This window comes from Aythya ferina (genome assembly GCF_964211825.1).
Source record: "Aythya ferina genome assembly, chromosome: 2".
Lineage (NCBI taxonomy): Eukaryota > Metazoa > Chordata > Aves > Anseriformes > Anatidae > Aythya > Aythya ferina.
In genome coordinates, this window is record NC_140297.1 from 42402373 (window position 1) to 42419060 (window position 16688).

Below are 16688 nucleotides of genomic sequence, written 5' to 3' on the forward strand. Positions count from 1 at the left end.
ATGCCAGAAGTCATCAGAGTTTTCAAATAATTATGCTGTATCATTGAAACTATTCAGAAAAGCAAATGGGAAATGTTTGCTGGGAGTTGCAAATCAGGGCAAGGCATCAGCCATGACAGCTGTGCCATGGGGCAGTTGGAGGAGCACAAGAGAAAGGCCGACAGAAAGAATCTCTCTAATTGAACTTTATGCAGTGTGGGAAATAGTGCAATATTTAACAATTCTGGGAACATGTGGAAAGCTGTCCAAATCCAAAAAACCTGGCAAGGCCTCGTTCTGGCCCCAAGCTACTTTGAATGGCAGAGGAAAGAATCATCCTGCAGTTTAAAGATCTCTCATGTTTTTAGAGTCCTTGCAGCTATGAAAGGTTTGTGTATGGAATATAACTATTTCATCACCGAGTAATATATTACAGGGAGTAACTGGCTATTACCAGTTCATTTAAGAAAATACTTTCAAAAGGCACTGTGTGCCAAAATTGCAAGACTAAGTATATTCTATTGTAAAAAAAAAAAGGCATTAATGATTGCTTCCTGGAGATGAGCATTATAGATTTCAATTTGTAGCTACAAAGCAATGAAATTTTCAGTACATTCAGAAAATTGTATGCTGTATATTAAGTGAATTGAAGACTTCTGAAAATGGTGTTCAATTTTTATATCCACACAACAGTGGAAGAACTAGGGATAAACACGTTCTTTGACTGGACTTCTGAAGGAAAACGCTGAAGCAAAATGGCTAACTAATAATAAAACAAAACAACCCCCCCCCCCCCCCCCCCCAACTTGCTTGGATGTGTACCAGAATCACCCAAGCTCCGGTACTTGTAAAAATGAATTGAAAACTTCACTAGCTTTAAATCAGTGCGGGATGGGCAATCACAGGCTCCCTTATCACTTCTAGAAATGACCTGCTTAGAGTAAATTGAAGCACTTTGATAGTTCAGATAGCTGTACAATTCACATGTTCAGAGTGGTGATCACCTTCAAATTTAAGCACTTAATTTGAGAGCTTCAATAATTTTAAATTGCTATGTGCCACCGAGTGGCAGGCAGAGACTGGAGTGCTGCAGTGTTTTAAAAACACTTTGGTGTTCTGCTTAATATTGTTAGTGCAGGGACTTCAGAGAGGCTTTCTAGAGTTAAGCATAGAAAATGGAGCAGATTTCAAGATTAATGTAGAAAAGTAAGAGACTTTATGACTTTTAAAAATCACAGCAGAGGAAGTCTTTGGGGAATGTACAGCTCTTGTGTCTGTGCTTGGCCTTTTCTCTGAACTCTTTGACCAATGTCCTAGTGTGGGATGCAGCAGAAGGTAGCAGGAGAGGTAATGGTGCTTCCGTGGGCATCTGGAGACTCGTCCATTTGTTCTCCTGAAACAGCCTGCCTGGGTTAGGTTTGTTTCCAGGAGGCATTTCTGATTAGCTTAACACCTACTACTGCAGAAGCGGTTCCGAATGAAAGCTTTGCTATTGCTTGAATGCTTCCCTGCTTGTAGGTTCAGATATTTTGACCTGGCTGTGGGTTTGTTCATTTGTTACTTTGGTTTTACTAAGCTTCTGCTTGATGTCAGGATAAATCTCTCCCATGGGCTTTTAACTAGCCCCATTTTTTTTTCTGGCAACATTTATTGGTAGAATACTTTACAGAAGACTTGAGCTGGACTGTGAGTAGCAGCTGTGGGTTCAGTCTGTGTGGGTAGGAGGTGGTGCAGAGCGTATCACGAGGACCCCCACAGCCCCACAGCTCCGTCTGGCTCCAGAGTTGGGCAGCAGGATTTTTGAGCATAATGGGACAATCAGACTTCAGAAATGGTTCCTCAAGCCTACTTTGGAGGAAGCAGAGCCTTTGGACTAGGAAGGTATCGTGTCCTGCAGCCCAGCTGCCAGCAGGTGCCTGAGCAGAAGGAAGCAGACTGCAGCCTCCAGAAGGCGTGCAATTGAAATGCTGAGAATTAAATCTTACCTGAAGAGTCTAGGAGCAATTTGCTGGAGCTGATACCTTGTGACCTTTCATTTAGCAGTAAGAAACCAAAATTAGGCCCTGAGAGGTAAATGTGAATAGTGCCTTTCACTTCCAGGAAGCTAGAATCTGGCTCACAGAGATTTTATTATTGAGGGTGCCACTTTAGATGCTAATCACTATTTGCCGGCTCATTACAGCTTCAGACTGACCTCTTCAAAGGAATGAAGGGGTATTTATTACGTGTTCATCTACCAGCGAAATTTAAACTCCTTTGAAAGTCCTGTCTCAAAGGTGCAAGGACACAGACCAAATGTTCAGTCACTCGTTTGCCGAAGCATCATACAATATCTGTGTTCACATGCACGATCCAAACCTACTCTATGGACTTGTATTGGCGTACCTAAGCTGGACCTATGGGGTGTTACGAAATCTTGACATCTGACCAACATAACCCAGCTGGAAGGGAAGTGGCCATGTCTCCGAGGGAGCTGGAATAAGCAGCACTGGCCAAGCACAGAGTCGTTCATCAGCACAGTGTGCTGAAACACCCGCTGCTTCGAATGGGAATTTGGAATTCCTGCTGTTAAACCTATTAATGCAGCCGGTGTCTATGCAGTATGTTGGACACAACTTTCATGTTAGAAGGAAAGCTGGCCTGCTTCAACTGGAGATTGCGTTTCTACTAGCCAAATACCCTGACACAGGACTTGGCTTAACACACTGCTGATATTACACAACTGAACCTCTTCGTACACCTGATGAAGGACTCATTGGGACTCCATTGGATCTCTGCCCTCATTCGCTGTTTTTTTTGGTTAAACTTAAGCACATTGTGTAGGTTGAATCACGACTTTTCTGCCTGCAACCTGGAAAGCCAGATTGGATTTAAACTAACCTCTGCCTGCCCCCCACTCAGGTACTTGAATGGATATCTACTGTGTTTAAGTACAGTAAAATAGGCTTGAGTAATTTCTTCCTATTTTTCTTTAATGAATATCTCTCCTTTATTTCTTCTGTATTTTTCCATGAACGTGCATTTTTTGTGACACAGTCAGAACTGTTTTTTTTTTTTTTTTTTTTTTTCCTCTGCATTTCACCTCTTAGAGTAATATTCCAGCCAATTTGTGGAACTTTAGTCTATGAGTATGAGCTTTTCATTTCCGCCACCTGACCTTCTAAAATCCAGTGAGAAGGTGTTTAGGTCTACTTATTTTACTCAGGGGTTGCATCTGCTAACTGAAGGTTACTTTTAAGGTTGTGAAAAGTTTCATACTTCGCCTTCAAAAGTGTTCAGGTGTTGAAAGCAGGCTGCAGACATTTTGTGAACGACCGTGCTGATGCTTGCAGAGGGGTGAAGTGATGAGAAAATTGACCTTGGTTTTGCATGTGCATGAGCCTGGTGGTCAGCCTGAGTTGGCAACTTGTCTTTGGCACGACAGGAAGGTGTTAGAAATCACCTAGCATTCGTTCACTGAGGGATTTTCTGCCCAAAGTAATTGAAGAGAGCTGGAGATACACTCTGAAGCCTCAAGTTTTATGCTTGTCTATTTTGGGGGTAAAATCTAAAGTAATTCTGAATGGGTGTAATGAGTTGGTGTCAAAATGTTGAGAGGTTTGGGTATTTAGAGAGGAGCATTTCCATGCCCCTCAAAGCTCAAAGATTTTGGAATAATGGTGCTACTTTCTTGATGGCTTTTGCCTAGAAAATGGAGACAGACAAAAACAAATTGGATTTCCAGAAGAGAATTTATCAGCCAGTGCTTGGGAGACAGCTAGGCTGCTTTTTCGGTTTTATTTAAGGAAAAATCAGTAATCTCTGTACAGTCCCTGAATTTCTGCTGGCTTCCTCTGATGTTTAAATATGAATTTGTATTTTATCCAATTACAAGCTTTCCTTTCTTGTGTTCCTTCTCTATTAATACATTTCCATGTGTTCATTTACCTGTTCAAATTCTTCTTATTGCCAAATGCTGTCTGTAGCAGAGCTCTCACTGCTCACATTATTTACTCTAGGAAGCTCTGAAATGGCCTCCGTAGGCTGTGACTGAGAATAAACTGTCACTAAACGAAGTCATTTGTTTAAGAATATTATATTAACTTTTATAAGTGGTACCAGTTCCTTCACAGTTCACTTTTTATGCCAGGTCTGTAATGGTGGATGGAAACAGATTCATCTGTCTACTCCTCTGACCCGCTCTCTTATTCACCTGAAATAAGTGAAAGACCTAAAGACTTGCATGTGTTAGGAGAAAAGGCCAGTACTTTTACAAAGCAAACAAACAAACAAACAAAAAAACTTCTAATATGTTCCACAAAAACTATTGCATCTATCATTTTTTCCAAGTTCATTAGCCTCATTTTCTACAGAAAGCATGCTGCAGCGATCTTGCAGAGCAGCCTTTTAGTTTTAGGATCCTTGCTTGAGTTTCTCAATGAATCACAACAGGTGCAGAGTTGTCACGACAGAATTGTACCTCAGTACACCCACGGCTCTCTCCTCCCACACTAGGAGAAGTACTTGGGGTTTTCCCAGGGATGTGACTTTGTCATGGAAACTGTGCTCCCTACCAGTAAAACTGCGAACATTTGCAATTTCCTCATGGGAAGGAGGAGAATAAAATTAATTCCAAAGCTGAAAATGTTGAATGGCATTCCCAGACTCACTAGTGGTTTATAGAACGGAGTCTGTCACGTCAGAAAATTCATAACCCAATCTCTCTTCATAGCACAAGCAGTCTTATAATTTAACAGCATAAGAAAATTCAAGAATGCCAATGTGGACACCCCTGTGTTTCACCGCAGGAAAGAATTACAGCAGAGATCTCAGGAATTCTATTGTGCAAGAACTAGCAATGGCATATAAAACGCTCGTATTCAACTAACTAATAATGCCTTTCTTTTACATTGTGACTCAACTGAGTGAAGGAAAAAATACCCAAACAAAAATGTACTGTATTTCGATTATTACAAAATCATGGTTGTGTTTTCCATCAAAATAATTTTAGCAAGTGTACCACAAAATTGCAGAAAATACTGCTCCTATAAATACAGATAGCAGCACAAGAGGTGGCCGAGCCAGCGTGAAGAATAACAGGGTTTTACTGGCAAAAGGGCGATATTTTGAATACTCATAATTTATTTACAGTATCTATCTTAAAATTTCAGCCCATCAATTATACATGAAACTGAGTACCATAGTATAGGAGGGGACTAAAAGGCAAGTATTCATTTCCAGCTCCAACATCTCAGTTTTTAAACGAGACCTGCTCCCTAACATGCTGGTAAGACAGATGGATAAGTGTTGGTAGATAAGAGATTTATAGCTTGGCATTATTTAACTTCTCTGTAATTTGCTTGTACTGGTGCCCTTGAGACACATTTTTTTTTTCAGAAAGTCTGATTTTTCTACATTTATTCTTGTAATGGTATATTGAGAGTTGTTAAGGAAATTAAAGTCCCATTTCAGGCCCCAGTTCAGCAAAGCGTTTAAGTAATGTTTAACTTAAAGTACATCTTAAACTGAATCCTATTTAACAAAGGCAAAAAAGAGGAGTCTTCAGAGGGACTTGCCCACATGGTTAAAGTTGAAAGTGTGTGGCTTGTTTTGTTAAAGTGAAGTTAGAAATGATGCCTGCATCCCAGAGTCAGGAGACATCCTATGGAAAAGAATGGCTGAGAAGGATATTACTTGGTGAGCAGAGCTGTGGGATGTGCTGAAGGAGGCAGGAAACTCAAGTCAAAGTTTGGAGCAGAATATAAAACGGACTGAACTGGGTTTATCATGCTTAGGGGAAGTGTTCTGAGACAGAAAAAAAAAATGTTTTGTGATGAAAAAGAGCCATATCTCAGCTCACAAACTTACTGGGCAGACAGGCGTGTTCCCCTGAGACATGGTGACATTGGAGGCTTTGCTGAAAAGCTGAAAAAAAGCCTTGGCTAAGGATGAATGGAGAGACTCCATCAAGCTGGCAGCTAAATCCTTTTTATCTTTCTGTCACTGGCGATACTTCCCCTCCTTGTAACATCATCTCTGCTCCCTGTTCCGAAGCAGTTTTAGGGTGCTATATTGACAGTTAACATCTGTTTTAAAAATTTGTCTAGTACAGTCCCAGGTCCTGCTAAAGGACTTGAAAAGTTTCAATAGCTCTCCCTGAGGTTGATTATGTGGAGCATAATCTGTATTTCCATGTCTCCTCAGCATATTCCATGCTACACTTTACAGTTTTCAAAGGAGATAAAAGATAAAAATCCATAAAATAACCCATGAAGACACTCGGATGACCAACAGTGAGGAAAAGAAAAGTCTTGAGAAAGGAAGCAACTTTATCATGTTTAATGAAAGTTGCAGTGCAATAAAAGTTCAGCCTTGCAAAGTGGGTCATTTTTCCATTTGACCTTACAGGGAAGCCTCAGACTCAGTAGCTTTATTAATTAATGTCTTTGTATTTCAGCATAGGGGTGAAAGTTTTAATAGCCTTATAGAAAGTGTATAAACGGATCTGTAGTGAGTCTGAGCAAAGTCGCATTAATATGCAGCTAGGAACTAGAAGACACTCTTTTATTTATGTAGTAGCAAAATGTTATTAATTGTTATTAAGCAGAAGAAAGTTGCTGCTGTCTTGGTATGGCACTGTCCAGTTCATTTCACCACATCTTTATTTTAGCTTCAAGACTTCTTTTTCAAACTTCTTTTGGGTACCTTTTATTAAGTTTGTCTGAAGAGGGCAGCCTTTCCTAATGCACTTGGAAATTCCTTAATTTGGCAAGGTTACTGTGTGCTGAACAAATTGACAAAGGGCACGCATAGTCCCGAGTTTGCCTCTCATTATTGCTTATGTTTTTCTTGAAGTGTCTTTCCACTTATATTTATCAACCAACTGAAAAGAATATTGTGATTTTAAATATTTGACCTATCTGCTAAAATATATTCCAATTTCACTTTTTCTTTATGCTGAATAAATAGAGAATTGCTTTAAGATTTCCAGAAGGAAATTTAAATAGAAGGTTTTCTAAAAATATGGGTACTGTTTATTCGTTCTGCAATCTAGAAAAAAAAGTGTGTTAAATGCTAAGACTTTATGTGAATAGAGCAGGGAAATGTTCTTCCCTCTCTGCTGACAGTTCTCCTTATCTTTCATGTTTTCAATCCTGAACTGCTCTCCAGGCTTCAAAAAGAAGCATTAGCCTGAAAGTAGGCAGAGTGATGTTACTTTTTCTTTTATTTTATGCTTTAATCATAGGGAAATATTTAAAAAATTCTTACAGCAAATTCATGCACTACAACGTTACCAGGAAAGATGAATGGCTACTCCACATTTCGCAATTAGTGTGATAGATTTAAGGGCTCTTAGAAGAATTTATTGCCATGGTGTGCCTCGATCACAGTGCGGGGAGGGGCATCTGAAGAAGCCGGGATGATATATTTCTTCGGTTATTGCTGCTCTAGCCACTCTGTCGCATCTCTCCTCCTGCAGTGACAGGCACATTTGAATGCCTGTCTCACCTTCCCTGTTGTGATTTAGATCCTGTGATGGGGGAGCATGAGCACAAGCTGAACACGGGGAGCAAGCACAAGGGCTCCAACAAGGAGGAGAACTGAAATGCTTGCACTCGTGGAAGGGGAAGGGTGGCAGAAACAAGAGGTGGAGGATCTCACAGCCTTTAGATAAATGAGCATGCTGTTTGCAGAAGAGTATTACCTGTCTTACTAAAATCTCTATACAAAAGTCATGTCCAGCACATTGCTTGGGCAGTAACGGTGGTGTGGATTGCAGGAAAAACAGTCAACTAGCTGTATTCTCTGCAGGAGTGTTTGTAACAAAAAGAAAGTGCTTTTCTGTACCCAGGAGCCTGGACAGCTACGGCACTTGATGGGTATAAACCACGTACTTCACAGTCACAGCGGTTGTCACCCTTGCTAGTTATTTTATGCTCGCCCTGACTACAGTCAAACTGCAGTTCTATGCCACCCTTTTTGTTTGTCAGCTTCTTAGGTCAGCTGCTGATTATGCAGTAAGAGTGCTGAACTACTCAAATGATTCTTCTTTTACTTTGCTGTCTATTTTTTTTTTTAGGAAAGAGAAATTTCCCCGTTGACGCTAGGGCCAAAGTAGCAAACAGCTGAATTTCCTCCTTCCACAAACTTGCACTATCATTTAATGCTGCCCAGTGTTTAAGCTACCAAACTCCTTGCAGCCCAAGGTCACTGACTGACAGAAAGCTCACTCAAGATCTTATAATTACACAGCTATTTACCTATTTTTATATTCCTTGAATTTATCTTGGTATGCCTACTGATCCAAAAACAACCTTTTCTTCCCACTTCGTCTTTTCTACAGCAGTGACTTCTCCGAAGTCAAGGCAGTTTGCTTCAGTTCCTTCCAGTGTGAGACTTCCCCAAGAGCTGGACCACTCTGTAAAGCATGGGGCTAGTTCCTCATCCTGCCTTAGTGTACTGCTGCTTTGAAACACAGCAGAAATTTTGTTGTCTCCCTGCTTAGAAGGTACTCGGCTTTCTACACGTCACACAGACAGTTGCATGCTTTTAATGTGGTGTTAAAGATGTCAGATTCTCTTCCTAAAGCCCGAAGAACCACTAGTATATTCTTCCTAAATCCTCTAAGAAATTACACCTTAATTGTGTTTATATCACTGTTTTCACTTGAGACCACATCTAACTGAAATTGATTGCTTGTTTTTCTTTTTTTCTTTTTGTGAGTAATCTTGGGAGGGAACATCATGGTCTTTGCCAGACACCAATACTCGCTGTCTCTCTCTGTTTCCTCTGCTTAATAAGTATGTGCCTGTAAAAGATATGGAAGATTTTTTTTTGAGGTTGTAATGAGAAGAAATGTACAATTAATTCTTACATTTCCAATATACCCCTACTTTGGAATTGGAAATATGACTCTCCTTCCATTCCTTTGGAATATTTTCAAAATTAGGTTGCAGAATTTTTGACTCTGCTTATTGCTTCCTGGTCTTAATAATTTAGCAGGAATTGCCAGCATTATTCCTGAATGTCTAATTGCCTTTTGAATACTGTAAAAATTTGATTCTTCTGAGAATGACTCATTCATCTAGAAAATGGCCTTTGCTGTTCACTTTTATCTTTCTCACCATTAAAGATATCATTAGAGTACCTCCTCCACCTTTCTATGATTGCATTGTTTGCAAATAAAGATCTTCATTTTTATCTTTTCCTGAACCTTCATGATTCACGTTCATCCCTCCCAGTACTGTAATACATGCAAAATATTCTTATTAGTACATCTTCTGTCTGCCATCTTCTATTTCAATTTCTGCAGTATTGTCTTTTGTATCATCTTGTCAAGGCTCTTGTCTCTTTTGACTTTCTTATAATCTTTAACATAAGATTAATTCTGAATTCTTTCATGACATTAATAAAGGAAGGAAAGACACACACCTTTATGAAAGCATCCACTGTTCTATATTTCACGTTCTTCTAATGTTTTTGATACTCTCTGTAGTGTATCTGAAGGTCTTCTGCTCAATGTCAGTCTTCCATATGATCACTTTTTTGTCTTCTAATACCTCAGACCTCAAACCCTCAAAGATTCTGTGTCACTTTTAATATTTTGGCCTGCTTTTTTAATGCGACAAATATCTTAGAATTGCCATTGGAAAAGAACAGCTCTCACTACAATAAAATTCTTTTAGGTTCCTGTTGATATTCCTTTGTCTCAAATAAACATGAAGTTGTTAAGCTAATTAACAACATTTTTGCAGACCTATGCAAACTTTTGAAGAAAGCCACATCTGTCAGTCTCACAAAACTAATCCCATTCCACTGCCTGCTATAACCAAGACTGTCTTTTTATAGTTGGTTCCCTGCATCTTGCTCGTGCCTTAGTGTTTCATTTACTCAGGGAGTGGTGAGAGACTGGAGGACATAAAATATGTCATATGTTCCTTCAAGTTCCTCTGATAGTGCATCTTATATTTCATTACGCATTCTATCAATATGAGTAAATATCCTGGTAATATCAATACCGTTGTGCTGCCTGACTGATTGAAGTTACTGACGGAAGATAATGTAACGTCATTCAACATAATATGATATTTACTTCAAACCCTGTAGTCTTTTTTTTTTTTTTTTTTTTTTTTTTCCCCCTTGCAAAAGCATCTACTTGCCTAAAAAAATCCCCCAATCCACCTTCTTCTCTCTCATATGGCTGTGATGTGCTCCCCTACCTTCTCTGCAGTACTTGGGATAATTCTTGACCTCAAAGCATCAAATGTTTCCACATTCTAGTTTTTCTCATTTTTTTTTCTTCACTCAGATGAGATGATTTCTCCTCCTTATCTTTCTGTGTGTTTCCAAGTCTTGTGACTTACAATTTCTTAATTCTACATTTTATGGGATAAGGATGCCAACTTTATGTCAACTCCATCTGGAAGACTTGTAGGTTGTTCCTCGAACTCTTTGCAGCTTATCTCTAAACTCCCTGGCTTTGGGAGAAAGTGCTGACTGCACAGCTAATCACGGTGCATGTAGCATCCCCAGACAGACAGGAAGTCCTTTCACCATATTAAAATTCCTAAGAAAGAAGTTGTTGCTTGTCACCAACTGTAACAATTGTTCAGCTTGTTTGTGATTCAATTAAATGGCACTTTAGTTTGCCAGCACAAATGACAATGAAGAAGGAGTTAATGGCTACAGTACTGTTGGCTAGAGCTTGGCCAGAGAGTTCTGCTAAGGTAGGCCTGATTTGAGATGAGTAGCACGGTCTCTAATACCTTATTCACTTTGTGATACCTAAAAGGCTTGGGGACATCATCCCCATTTAAAGATGTATTTTGAAATTTCAAATACATTCATGATTAGTTTTAACAAACATATAGGATATGGGAGGTCATTAAGTGAAGCTTTTTTTGTTAAATGCAAAACTCCTGGTTGGTAAGTCTAAGGAGAGGTTATGTAGACATGATATTGTCAACCCTGGTTTTGTCTGTAATTATTATTTTCCTTCCAGGGTACAAAAATATCTGTATTAAAGTGGTGACAAAGAGAAAAAGGAGTGGGAATCACAGTGCCATGAAAGCCATACATCGTGGTTAAGTAAGTCAAAATCACTAAACCATAAAGATTCAGCTTTTGGGGTAAGCAATAGATAAATTGTATTAGTTTTGGCAATAGCACCTCAGCAATTATGAGTCACTATGCTGACAACCAAGAGTAGAGAGTGAATATAAAACACAAGTGAGTACTTTGAGTGAGTACTTGAGTTCCTGTAAAAACATCCACTGAATGCATTTGCTTCATCAAAGCCCAAACCCACAGGTTCACAGAGATGTACTCCTATGGTTGACAGCTCAGTCAATATCTCTCCTGCTCTGTCTCTTCCTGTCATAACATTGATTTCTGTAAGTTAGAGGAAGTAATCTCCGATGACATTGTGCAACAAAGTTTAGAAAAGTTGTTGTTTTTTTTTTTTTTTTTCTCCACTGCCCTCTTTCTCATATACAACTTACAAATGTATTTCATTTACAATTTACAAACTTTACATCTCCCAAGTCTGTTACGTTTTACATCCTGACCACTATATCCAGACAAACTGCTATTTTTAATGTCTTTTCTTGCTCTTAAGCTTTTATGGGACAACATCCTTGATGATTGTCCTGCATCATCTCATCACTGCAAAGCAATGGTGTCACTTTGACATATGCTAGTCACTCCGCAGCCAAGCTAGCTGACAAGTGCACTGTGCCCCTTTGCATGGAAGAGAAGGCAATATTGTCATGCCATGTACTGTCATTCCACCACCGTCAACACCACTATGCTTCATTCTGTGTCCAATGACCAGCAGTGCTTGCCAGGAAGTTGAAAACTGCTGCATAAAGTAAAAACTGCTGCAAATGAGGTGATGTTCCTGTTATTAATTTGATTAGCAACCTTTTCCTGTCTTCATGTTTCTGACAAAAAATAAATAAATACATTTGTCTCTGGAATTTCTTAGCACTCGTCTCACTCCAAAGTAGGTGTTTTTTAGTGTGTTCTGGAGGGATTTTTATTTTGAGGAAAGAGAACTTGAAAATTAATTTTACTTTTATGGTATTGAAGAAACCATGGATCTTTAACGTATTAGCAATTTGTTTTCTCTTATGTCCACAGTGGTGTTAGCAATGAATTTCCAACACAATATTGGTATTGTTGAAAAATAGGATGAGGTTTTGAAGGGAGCAAGGGATCATGTATATTTATGGTACAGGAGTAAAAATAGCTTCATGGGTGAGTGGTGCATCTGTAATGAGCAGGCTTCAGTGGGGTCTGTTCTCCCCTGGAGCAAGGTGTGGTAGTAGGTTTGAAGCACAGAAAGATGCTTTCAACTGAGCAGACTCCTCTGATCTGCTGAGATGGCATTTGTGAGGAAGAGCCTATGAAGGATTTAGTATTCTTACATGTGCATGGTCCTACCCCACACAGAGAATCACCAAGGGTTGGGAGCGTCTGGAGCCAGGCCAGGGGCAGCGATAGATTGATATCTAGGCACGAAGTCTATGTTATTTCAAGAGATATAGCTGTTTCCAATTTCAAAGTGTAATTCCTCTAAGCACCATTTTTGATTAGATAGAATCAGTTGAGTTGTCACCTTTGCTATTTAACTTGAAATAGCAATTAATAACTTGTCATTTTCTATACTGCATTATTGTGGGAAAAGCTCAATAAATGAAAATAAATAAAAATCAATACTTCAAAACCAGCCACTTCCCTCCTGGTCTGCTATGGTTAATGGCAAAAGGACTTCACCTAGTTATATGTTTCTGGAGAGTAATAAGGGACAATGTCATCATTTATTGTATGAGAGGATAAAATGTTATATTTTACTTCTGTTTCTCTTCATAAACTCCTTCTGTGAAATAAGCAAGCGAACCCAAAAGCCTGTACCCGTCAATAAGCAGCCATTGAATATTGATCCTTTTTAATATAACTTTACTGGTTCTGCTTTGCAAAAGTCACAGCTATACAAACCTCCACAAGAGAAGCTAGTCTAAAGAAAGCTTCAAAGACAGAACTTCAGTGCCTTAATGTGTTACAGTTGTCAGATACCATTACTACTTCATTTAGCAAATGGATTTTTGAGTTTTAGGAAAAATCAAGGAACTTCTGTATTGTACGGTGCAAGATACATCCTGTAGTTTGATGTTAGCCTTTGCATAAACAGCTGCATCCTAAACTCTGAACATCTCCAATAAGACCAATGAGCAAGATATCTGCTGAGTGCCAGCAAGATTTTAGGCCTGGGATGTGAAGAGCCCAGGAACTGCTGTTATGTTTTGCAACTCTAACTAGAACTGAACTGTAACTTTATTCTCCAAGTAGTACAAGCATAAGTTTGAAAAAAATGTTCTTGAGACGATTAAATGTTTAGTATTATCTTCCATTTGCTTTCATCTTATATTTCCTCCATTCACAAATAAAAATAATTTCTTCCCTTTTTACTCAGCCAAAAAATTCTGTCTAAGCCCTGGAAGTCAAGGCTTCTCAGCTTTAGCAGTGAGTTGTGTTTGAAAGATTAACAAACGTTCATAGGAGTTCACAACACAGTTCAAAGGTACCCCGATTACATAACAAATTTGCTGCCATAATAACCCTGTAAACCCTAGAAAAGGACAAATTGCCTGGGTCCCTTGGTAGGAAGGAGAACAAGGAGTGTGGGCAGATTTAATTTCACTTAACATTATCCATCGAAAGTTAGATGTCTCAATTAAACGAGCTGCTCAACCTCTCTCTCCAGTGAGTGGATGGAAAGAGACAGGTACTTCCAGATGGTAATTCATTCCATCTTCAGATACGTTGCCAAGATAAATGGGATGAATTGCCATACCCATCAGAAAGTTTTACACATTCATTTGGCTCTAGAACAGGTAGTAAACTTTGACTTAGTTATCAGAGTGTTTACTTTATTTTGCTTTTAGAAATATTGTTGGAGTAAAGTTACAAGCGTCGTTTTCTTTGTGCTCTGCTTTTCTTTCCCAGTTTTGAAACCTGGCCTTGCCACGAAGCTTTCCATGAACGCATGAGAATGTATTTATGGACTGCATATAATCTTGGCTTGTATTGTACACAGTCATTAATAGCCTCAACCCAAGAGAGGAACAGTAACGTATCATTTCAGGAGCACTCCCGTTGAGCTGTACTCAGATGTGCCAGTATTTTACTCATAGTTTTTTTTTCTAGCCCCTTAATACAGTGCATACTCTGTTCAGTAGCATGAATCTTCAGAGAGAACTGTTTTCCTGTGAATTGCGTGTAAAAACAGCAGCTTTGCACATACACTACATCATTTGCTCTTCTTTTATCTGTAGCACTTCATTGCTATGAAAAGCACTTTGTTTTGCTCTCTCTGGGATTTGGAGGTAGCCTGGTGTTTCATCAGCATTCCTCACGTTCAGGCTCGGCTCCAGCTATGTGCCTGGAGCACGTGTTGCACCTGAAAGAAAGCATTTTCCCCGTCAGATTTTTTCCTTTCAGGCAGCCTATTGCCTGGGCAGCAGTATGCAGCACACTGAGCATCATTTTTTTTCTTCTCGTCTCTTTTGCTGTAACTCCCAGCTCAGATACCAAAGACCATATGTCCAAGTAGCAGTTTTATTGCCTTCAGAAGCATGGTCTGCTGAAGGAAAAAAAAAAAAAATTAAAAAATGGCGTATGCTTCTGAAATTTTTAATGGATGTTTATTGGTCTTTTAAAAAAAGACTGGTGGTCACCTGCAGCTCCATGAGTTTATGCCCTCCTCGCAGGTGGGGGGAAAGAGGAGAGGAGGTGAGGACATTAGGAACAGCTTGGACAAGCAGGTGATTAGAATCAGCAGTCCTAATTAGTTTTTAATAGTTCAAGAGGGGAGGGGAGCTTGTACCTCCATATGGCTGAGAATGGTTGGGGGGGGGGGGGGGGGGTTGTAGGGGATAGCTGGGATGGTAGAAATGGCTAGGTGGAAGAGTTACTAAGCATAGGGGCTAGCTTTGCTAGAAGCTTTGGGGAAGCAGATAGCTGCTTGGTTTAGATCTTTTGAATGATGTTGTTAAGGAGCTGTACAAAACTAGAGTGCAGGTTTATGAGTAGAAAGTCTTTAAATATTCTGCATATGTCTTCCCTATTCCTTGAAAGGGAGAGTGATGAGAGAGGTGACTTCTCCTGAAGAAAGGGAAGAGCCTTAAAGTGCTAAGTGCAGCCCAGGTTTTCCCTGGTAAAATATCTTAAAAAAAAACCTGTGCCTTGAGGTCTCCTTTGCGTTGTGAGCTGCATGCAGAAATTGCTCATCTGGTAGAGCTTGTGCTGTAGCTGCTGATTGTGGCTGCTGGGCATAAGTGGCCAAACTCCTCCAGGTAAGTGGCTTCCTAATTTCTACAGATTCTAGGAAAATACAAGTGTGTATGTGCTTGGGGTTAGTTCATGTGTAGGCATTTTTAATTTTTCTAAGTCACCTGTTTCAAATGCTATAGCCCCTGAGGCAGCCAGGGGATGTTGTCTGGCGTTAAAGCTTTCCCTGTAACCCTATAAAACTTGGAGAGGCTCTCACAGTGAAATACTTTCCAAATCTTTCAGAACCTACTCCAAATGATCTGATGTGGAAACTCCTGTGTGTGAATGCTGTAAGCCTTTTCACTATAACTTTGTATTGTGATCGCTAAGTAACATGCGAGTGGTTCTGTGTGTTGATCTATGAATGGGGGGCAGGGGGAGTTTGGGCAGATGGGGGAATAAAAGATGAGATTAGACTTTTTATACTACTAGTTTTATGAGTATTCTTCAATGATCATCTTTTAATCGAATCAGAAGATGGAGGTTAATATCGAAGAACTTCTGAGGCTCTTATTCTCTCCTGTTTGCAAGGGTATTCAAAAGAATGATCCTATACCCATGTCTTTAAGGTATTCATCTGCTGCCTAGTCTGGAAAGTGTTCATCTGTTTGGTAGTAATATTGTAATACTGTTTCTCTGTGGGATATCTTTCTTGGGGATGCCCTTGAAATGGAAAAACTGCAGCTATCTTGTTACTCAACTTGTCATTCATATAGGTTCACCAGGCTTTCTTCTGTAGCAGAAGAAGATAGCTTTCATTAGTTCTCATAAACTAATCAACGTTGTGTGCGTTTTGTTTCTTCTGAAGTTTTTATCAAAAGAGTTATTCTGTTGCACAGCATAACTGTTCATTAAAAATGCTTATCCTTCTAAGGGTGTCTAGTAGAAGTTAGATATGTTATACAGTAATGCTAATAATTAAATTTGTAAAAATAATTGTTTTTTGATAGACTAATACAAAAGCATGATTACAGCAGTGGCTCTTCCTCACTAATAGGAATGACATGCAAGCTCTAGAATATGTAATGATCTATAAGCCCTAGTGGTTATAAATGGTGTTGAAATGTACTATATCCTTGGGTGTTAAAAGCTGTAAGCTATTTATTTTCATACTTACAAAGAGTATACTACATTGTACTATAAATCTTACATGGACTGTCTTACTTGCCTTTTTTTTTTTTTTAAATATAGCTTATCCAAATTGTTCAAATACAAATCTGGCTCCCCTTATAGCATCCTGTTACTGGTATTCTGATAGATCTCATATTGCTTTGATTCCTTTGTACTGTAAAAAGCCTTTTGATTATAAGGTGTGTAAGTGACATACAAAATATGAATATGAAAGGCCATGCTATGGATTCCTTTTGATTTGATAAAAACAAATGCAGAGGAAAGTA

At 39.2% G+C, this 16688-nt stretch overlaps 1 protein-coding gene and 1 long non-coding RNA gene across 4 annotated transcripts in view; one reads left to right on the plus strand and one right to left on the minus strand.

Annotated features, from left to right (window-relative positions):
* The window catches only part of LOC311432293 (uncharacterized protein), a 239213-nt gene that overhangs the window by 87421 nt on the left and 135104 nt on the right, over nt 1–16688 (plus strand). The gene's annotated exons all lie outside the window — the stretch shown is intronic.
* On the minus strand, nt 13234–14810 carry LOC311432297. The gene is made up of 2 exons (XR_014689963.1): nt 14697–14810; nt 13234–14599 (listed from the first exon to the last, which is right to left on the minus strand). It is a non-coding gene; the product is annotated as an uncharacterized lncRNA (long non-coding RNA).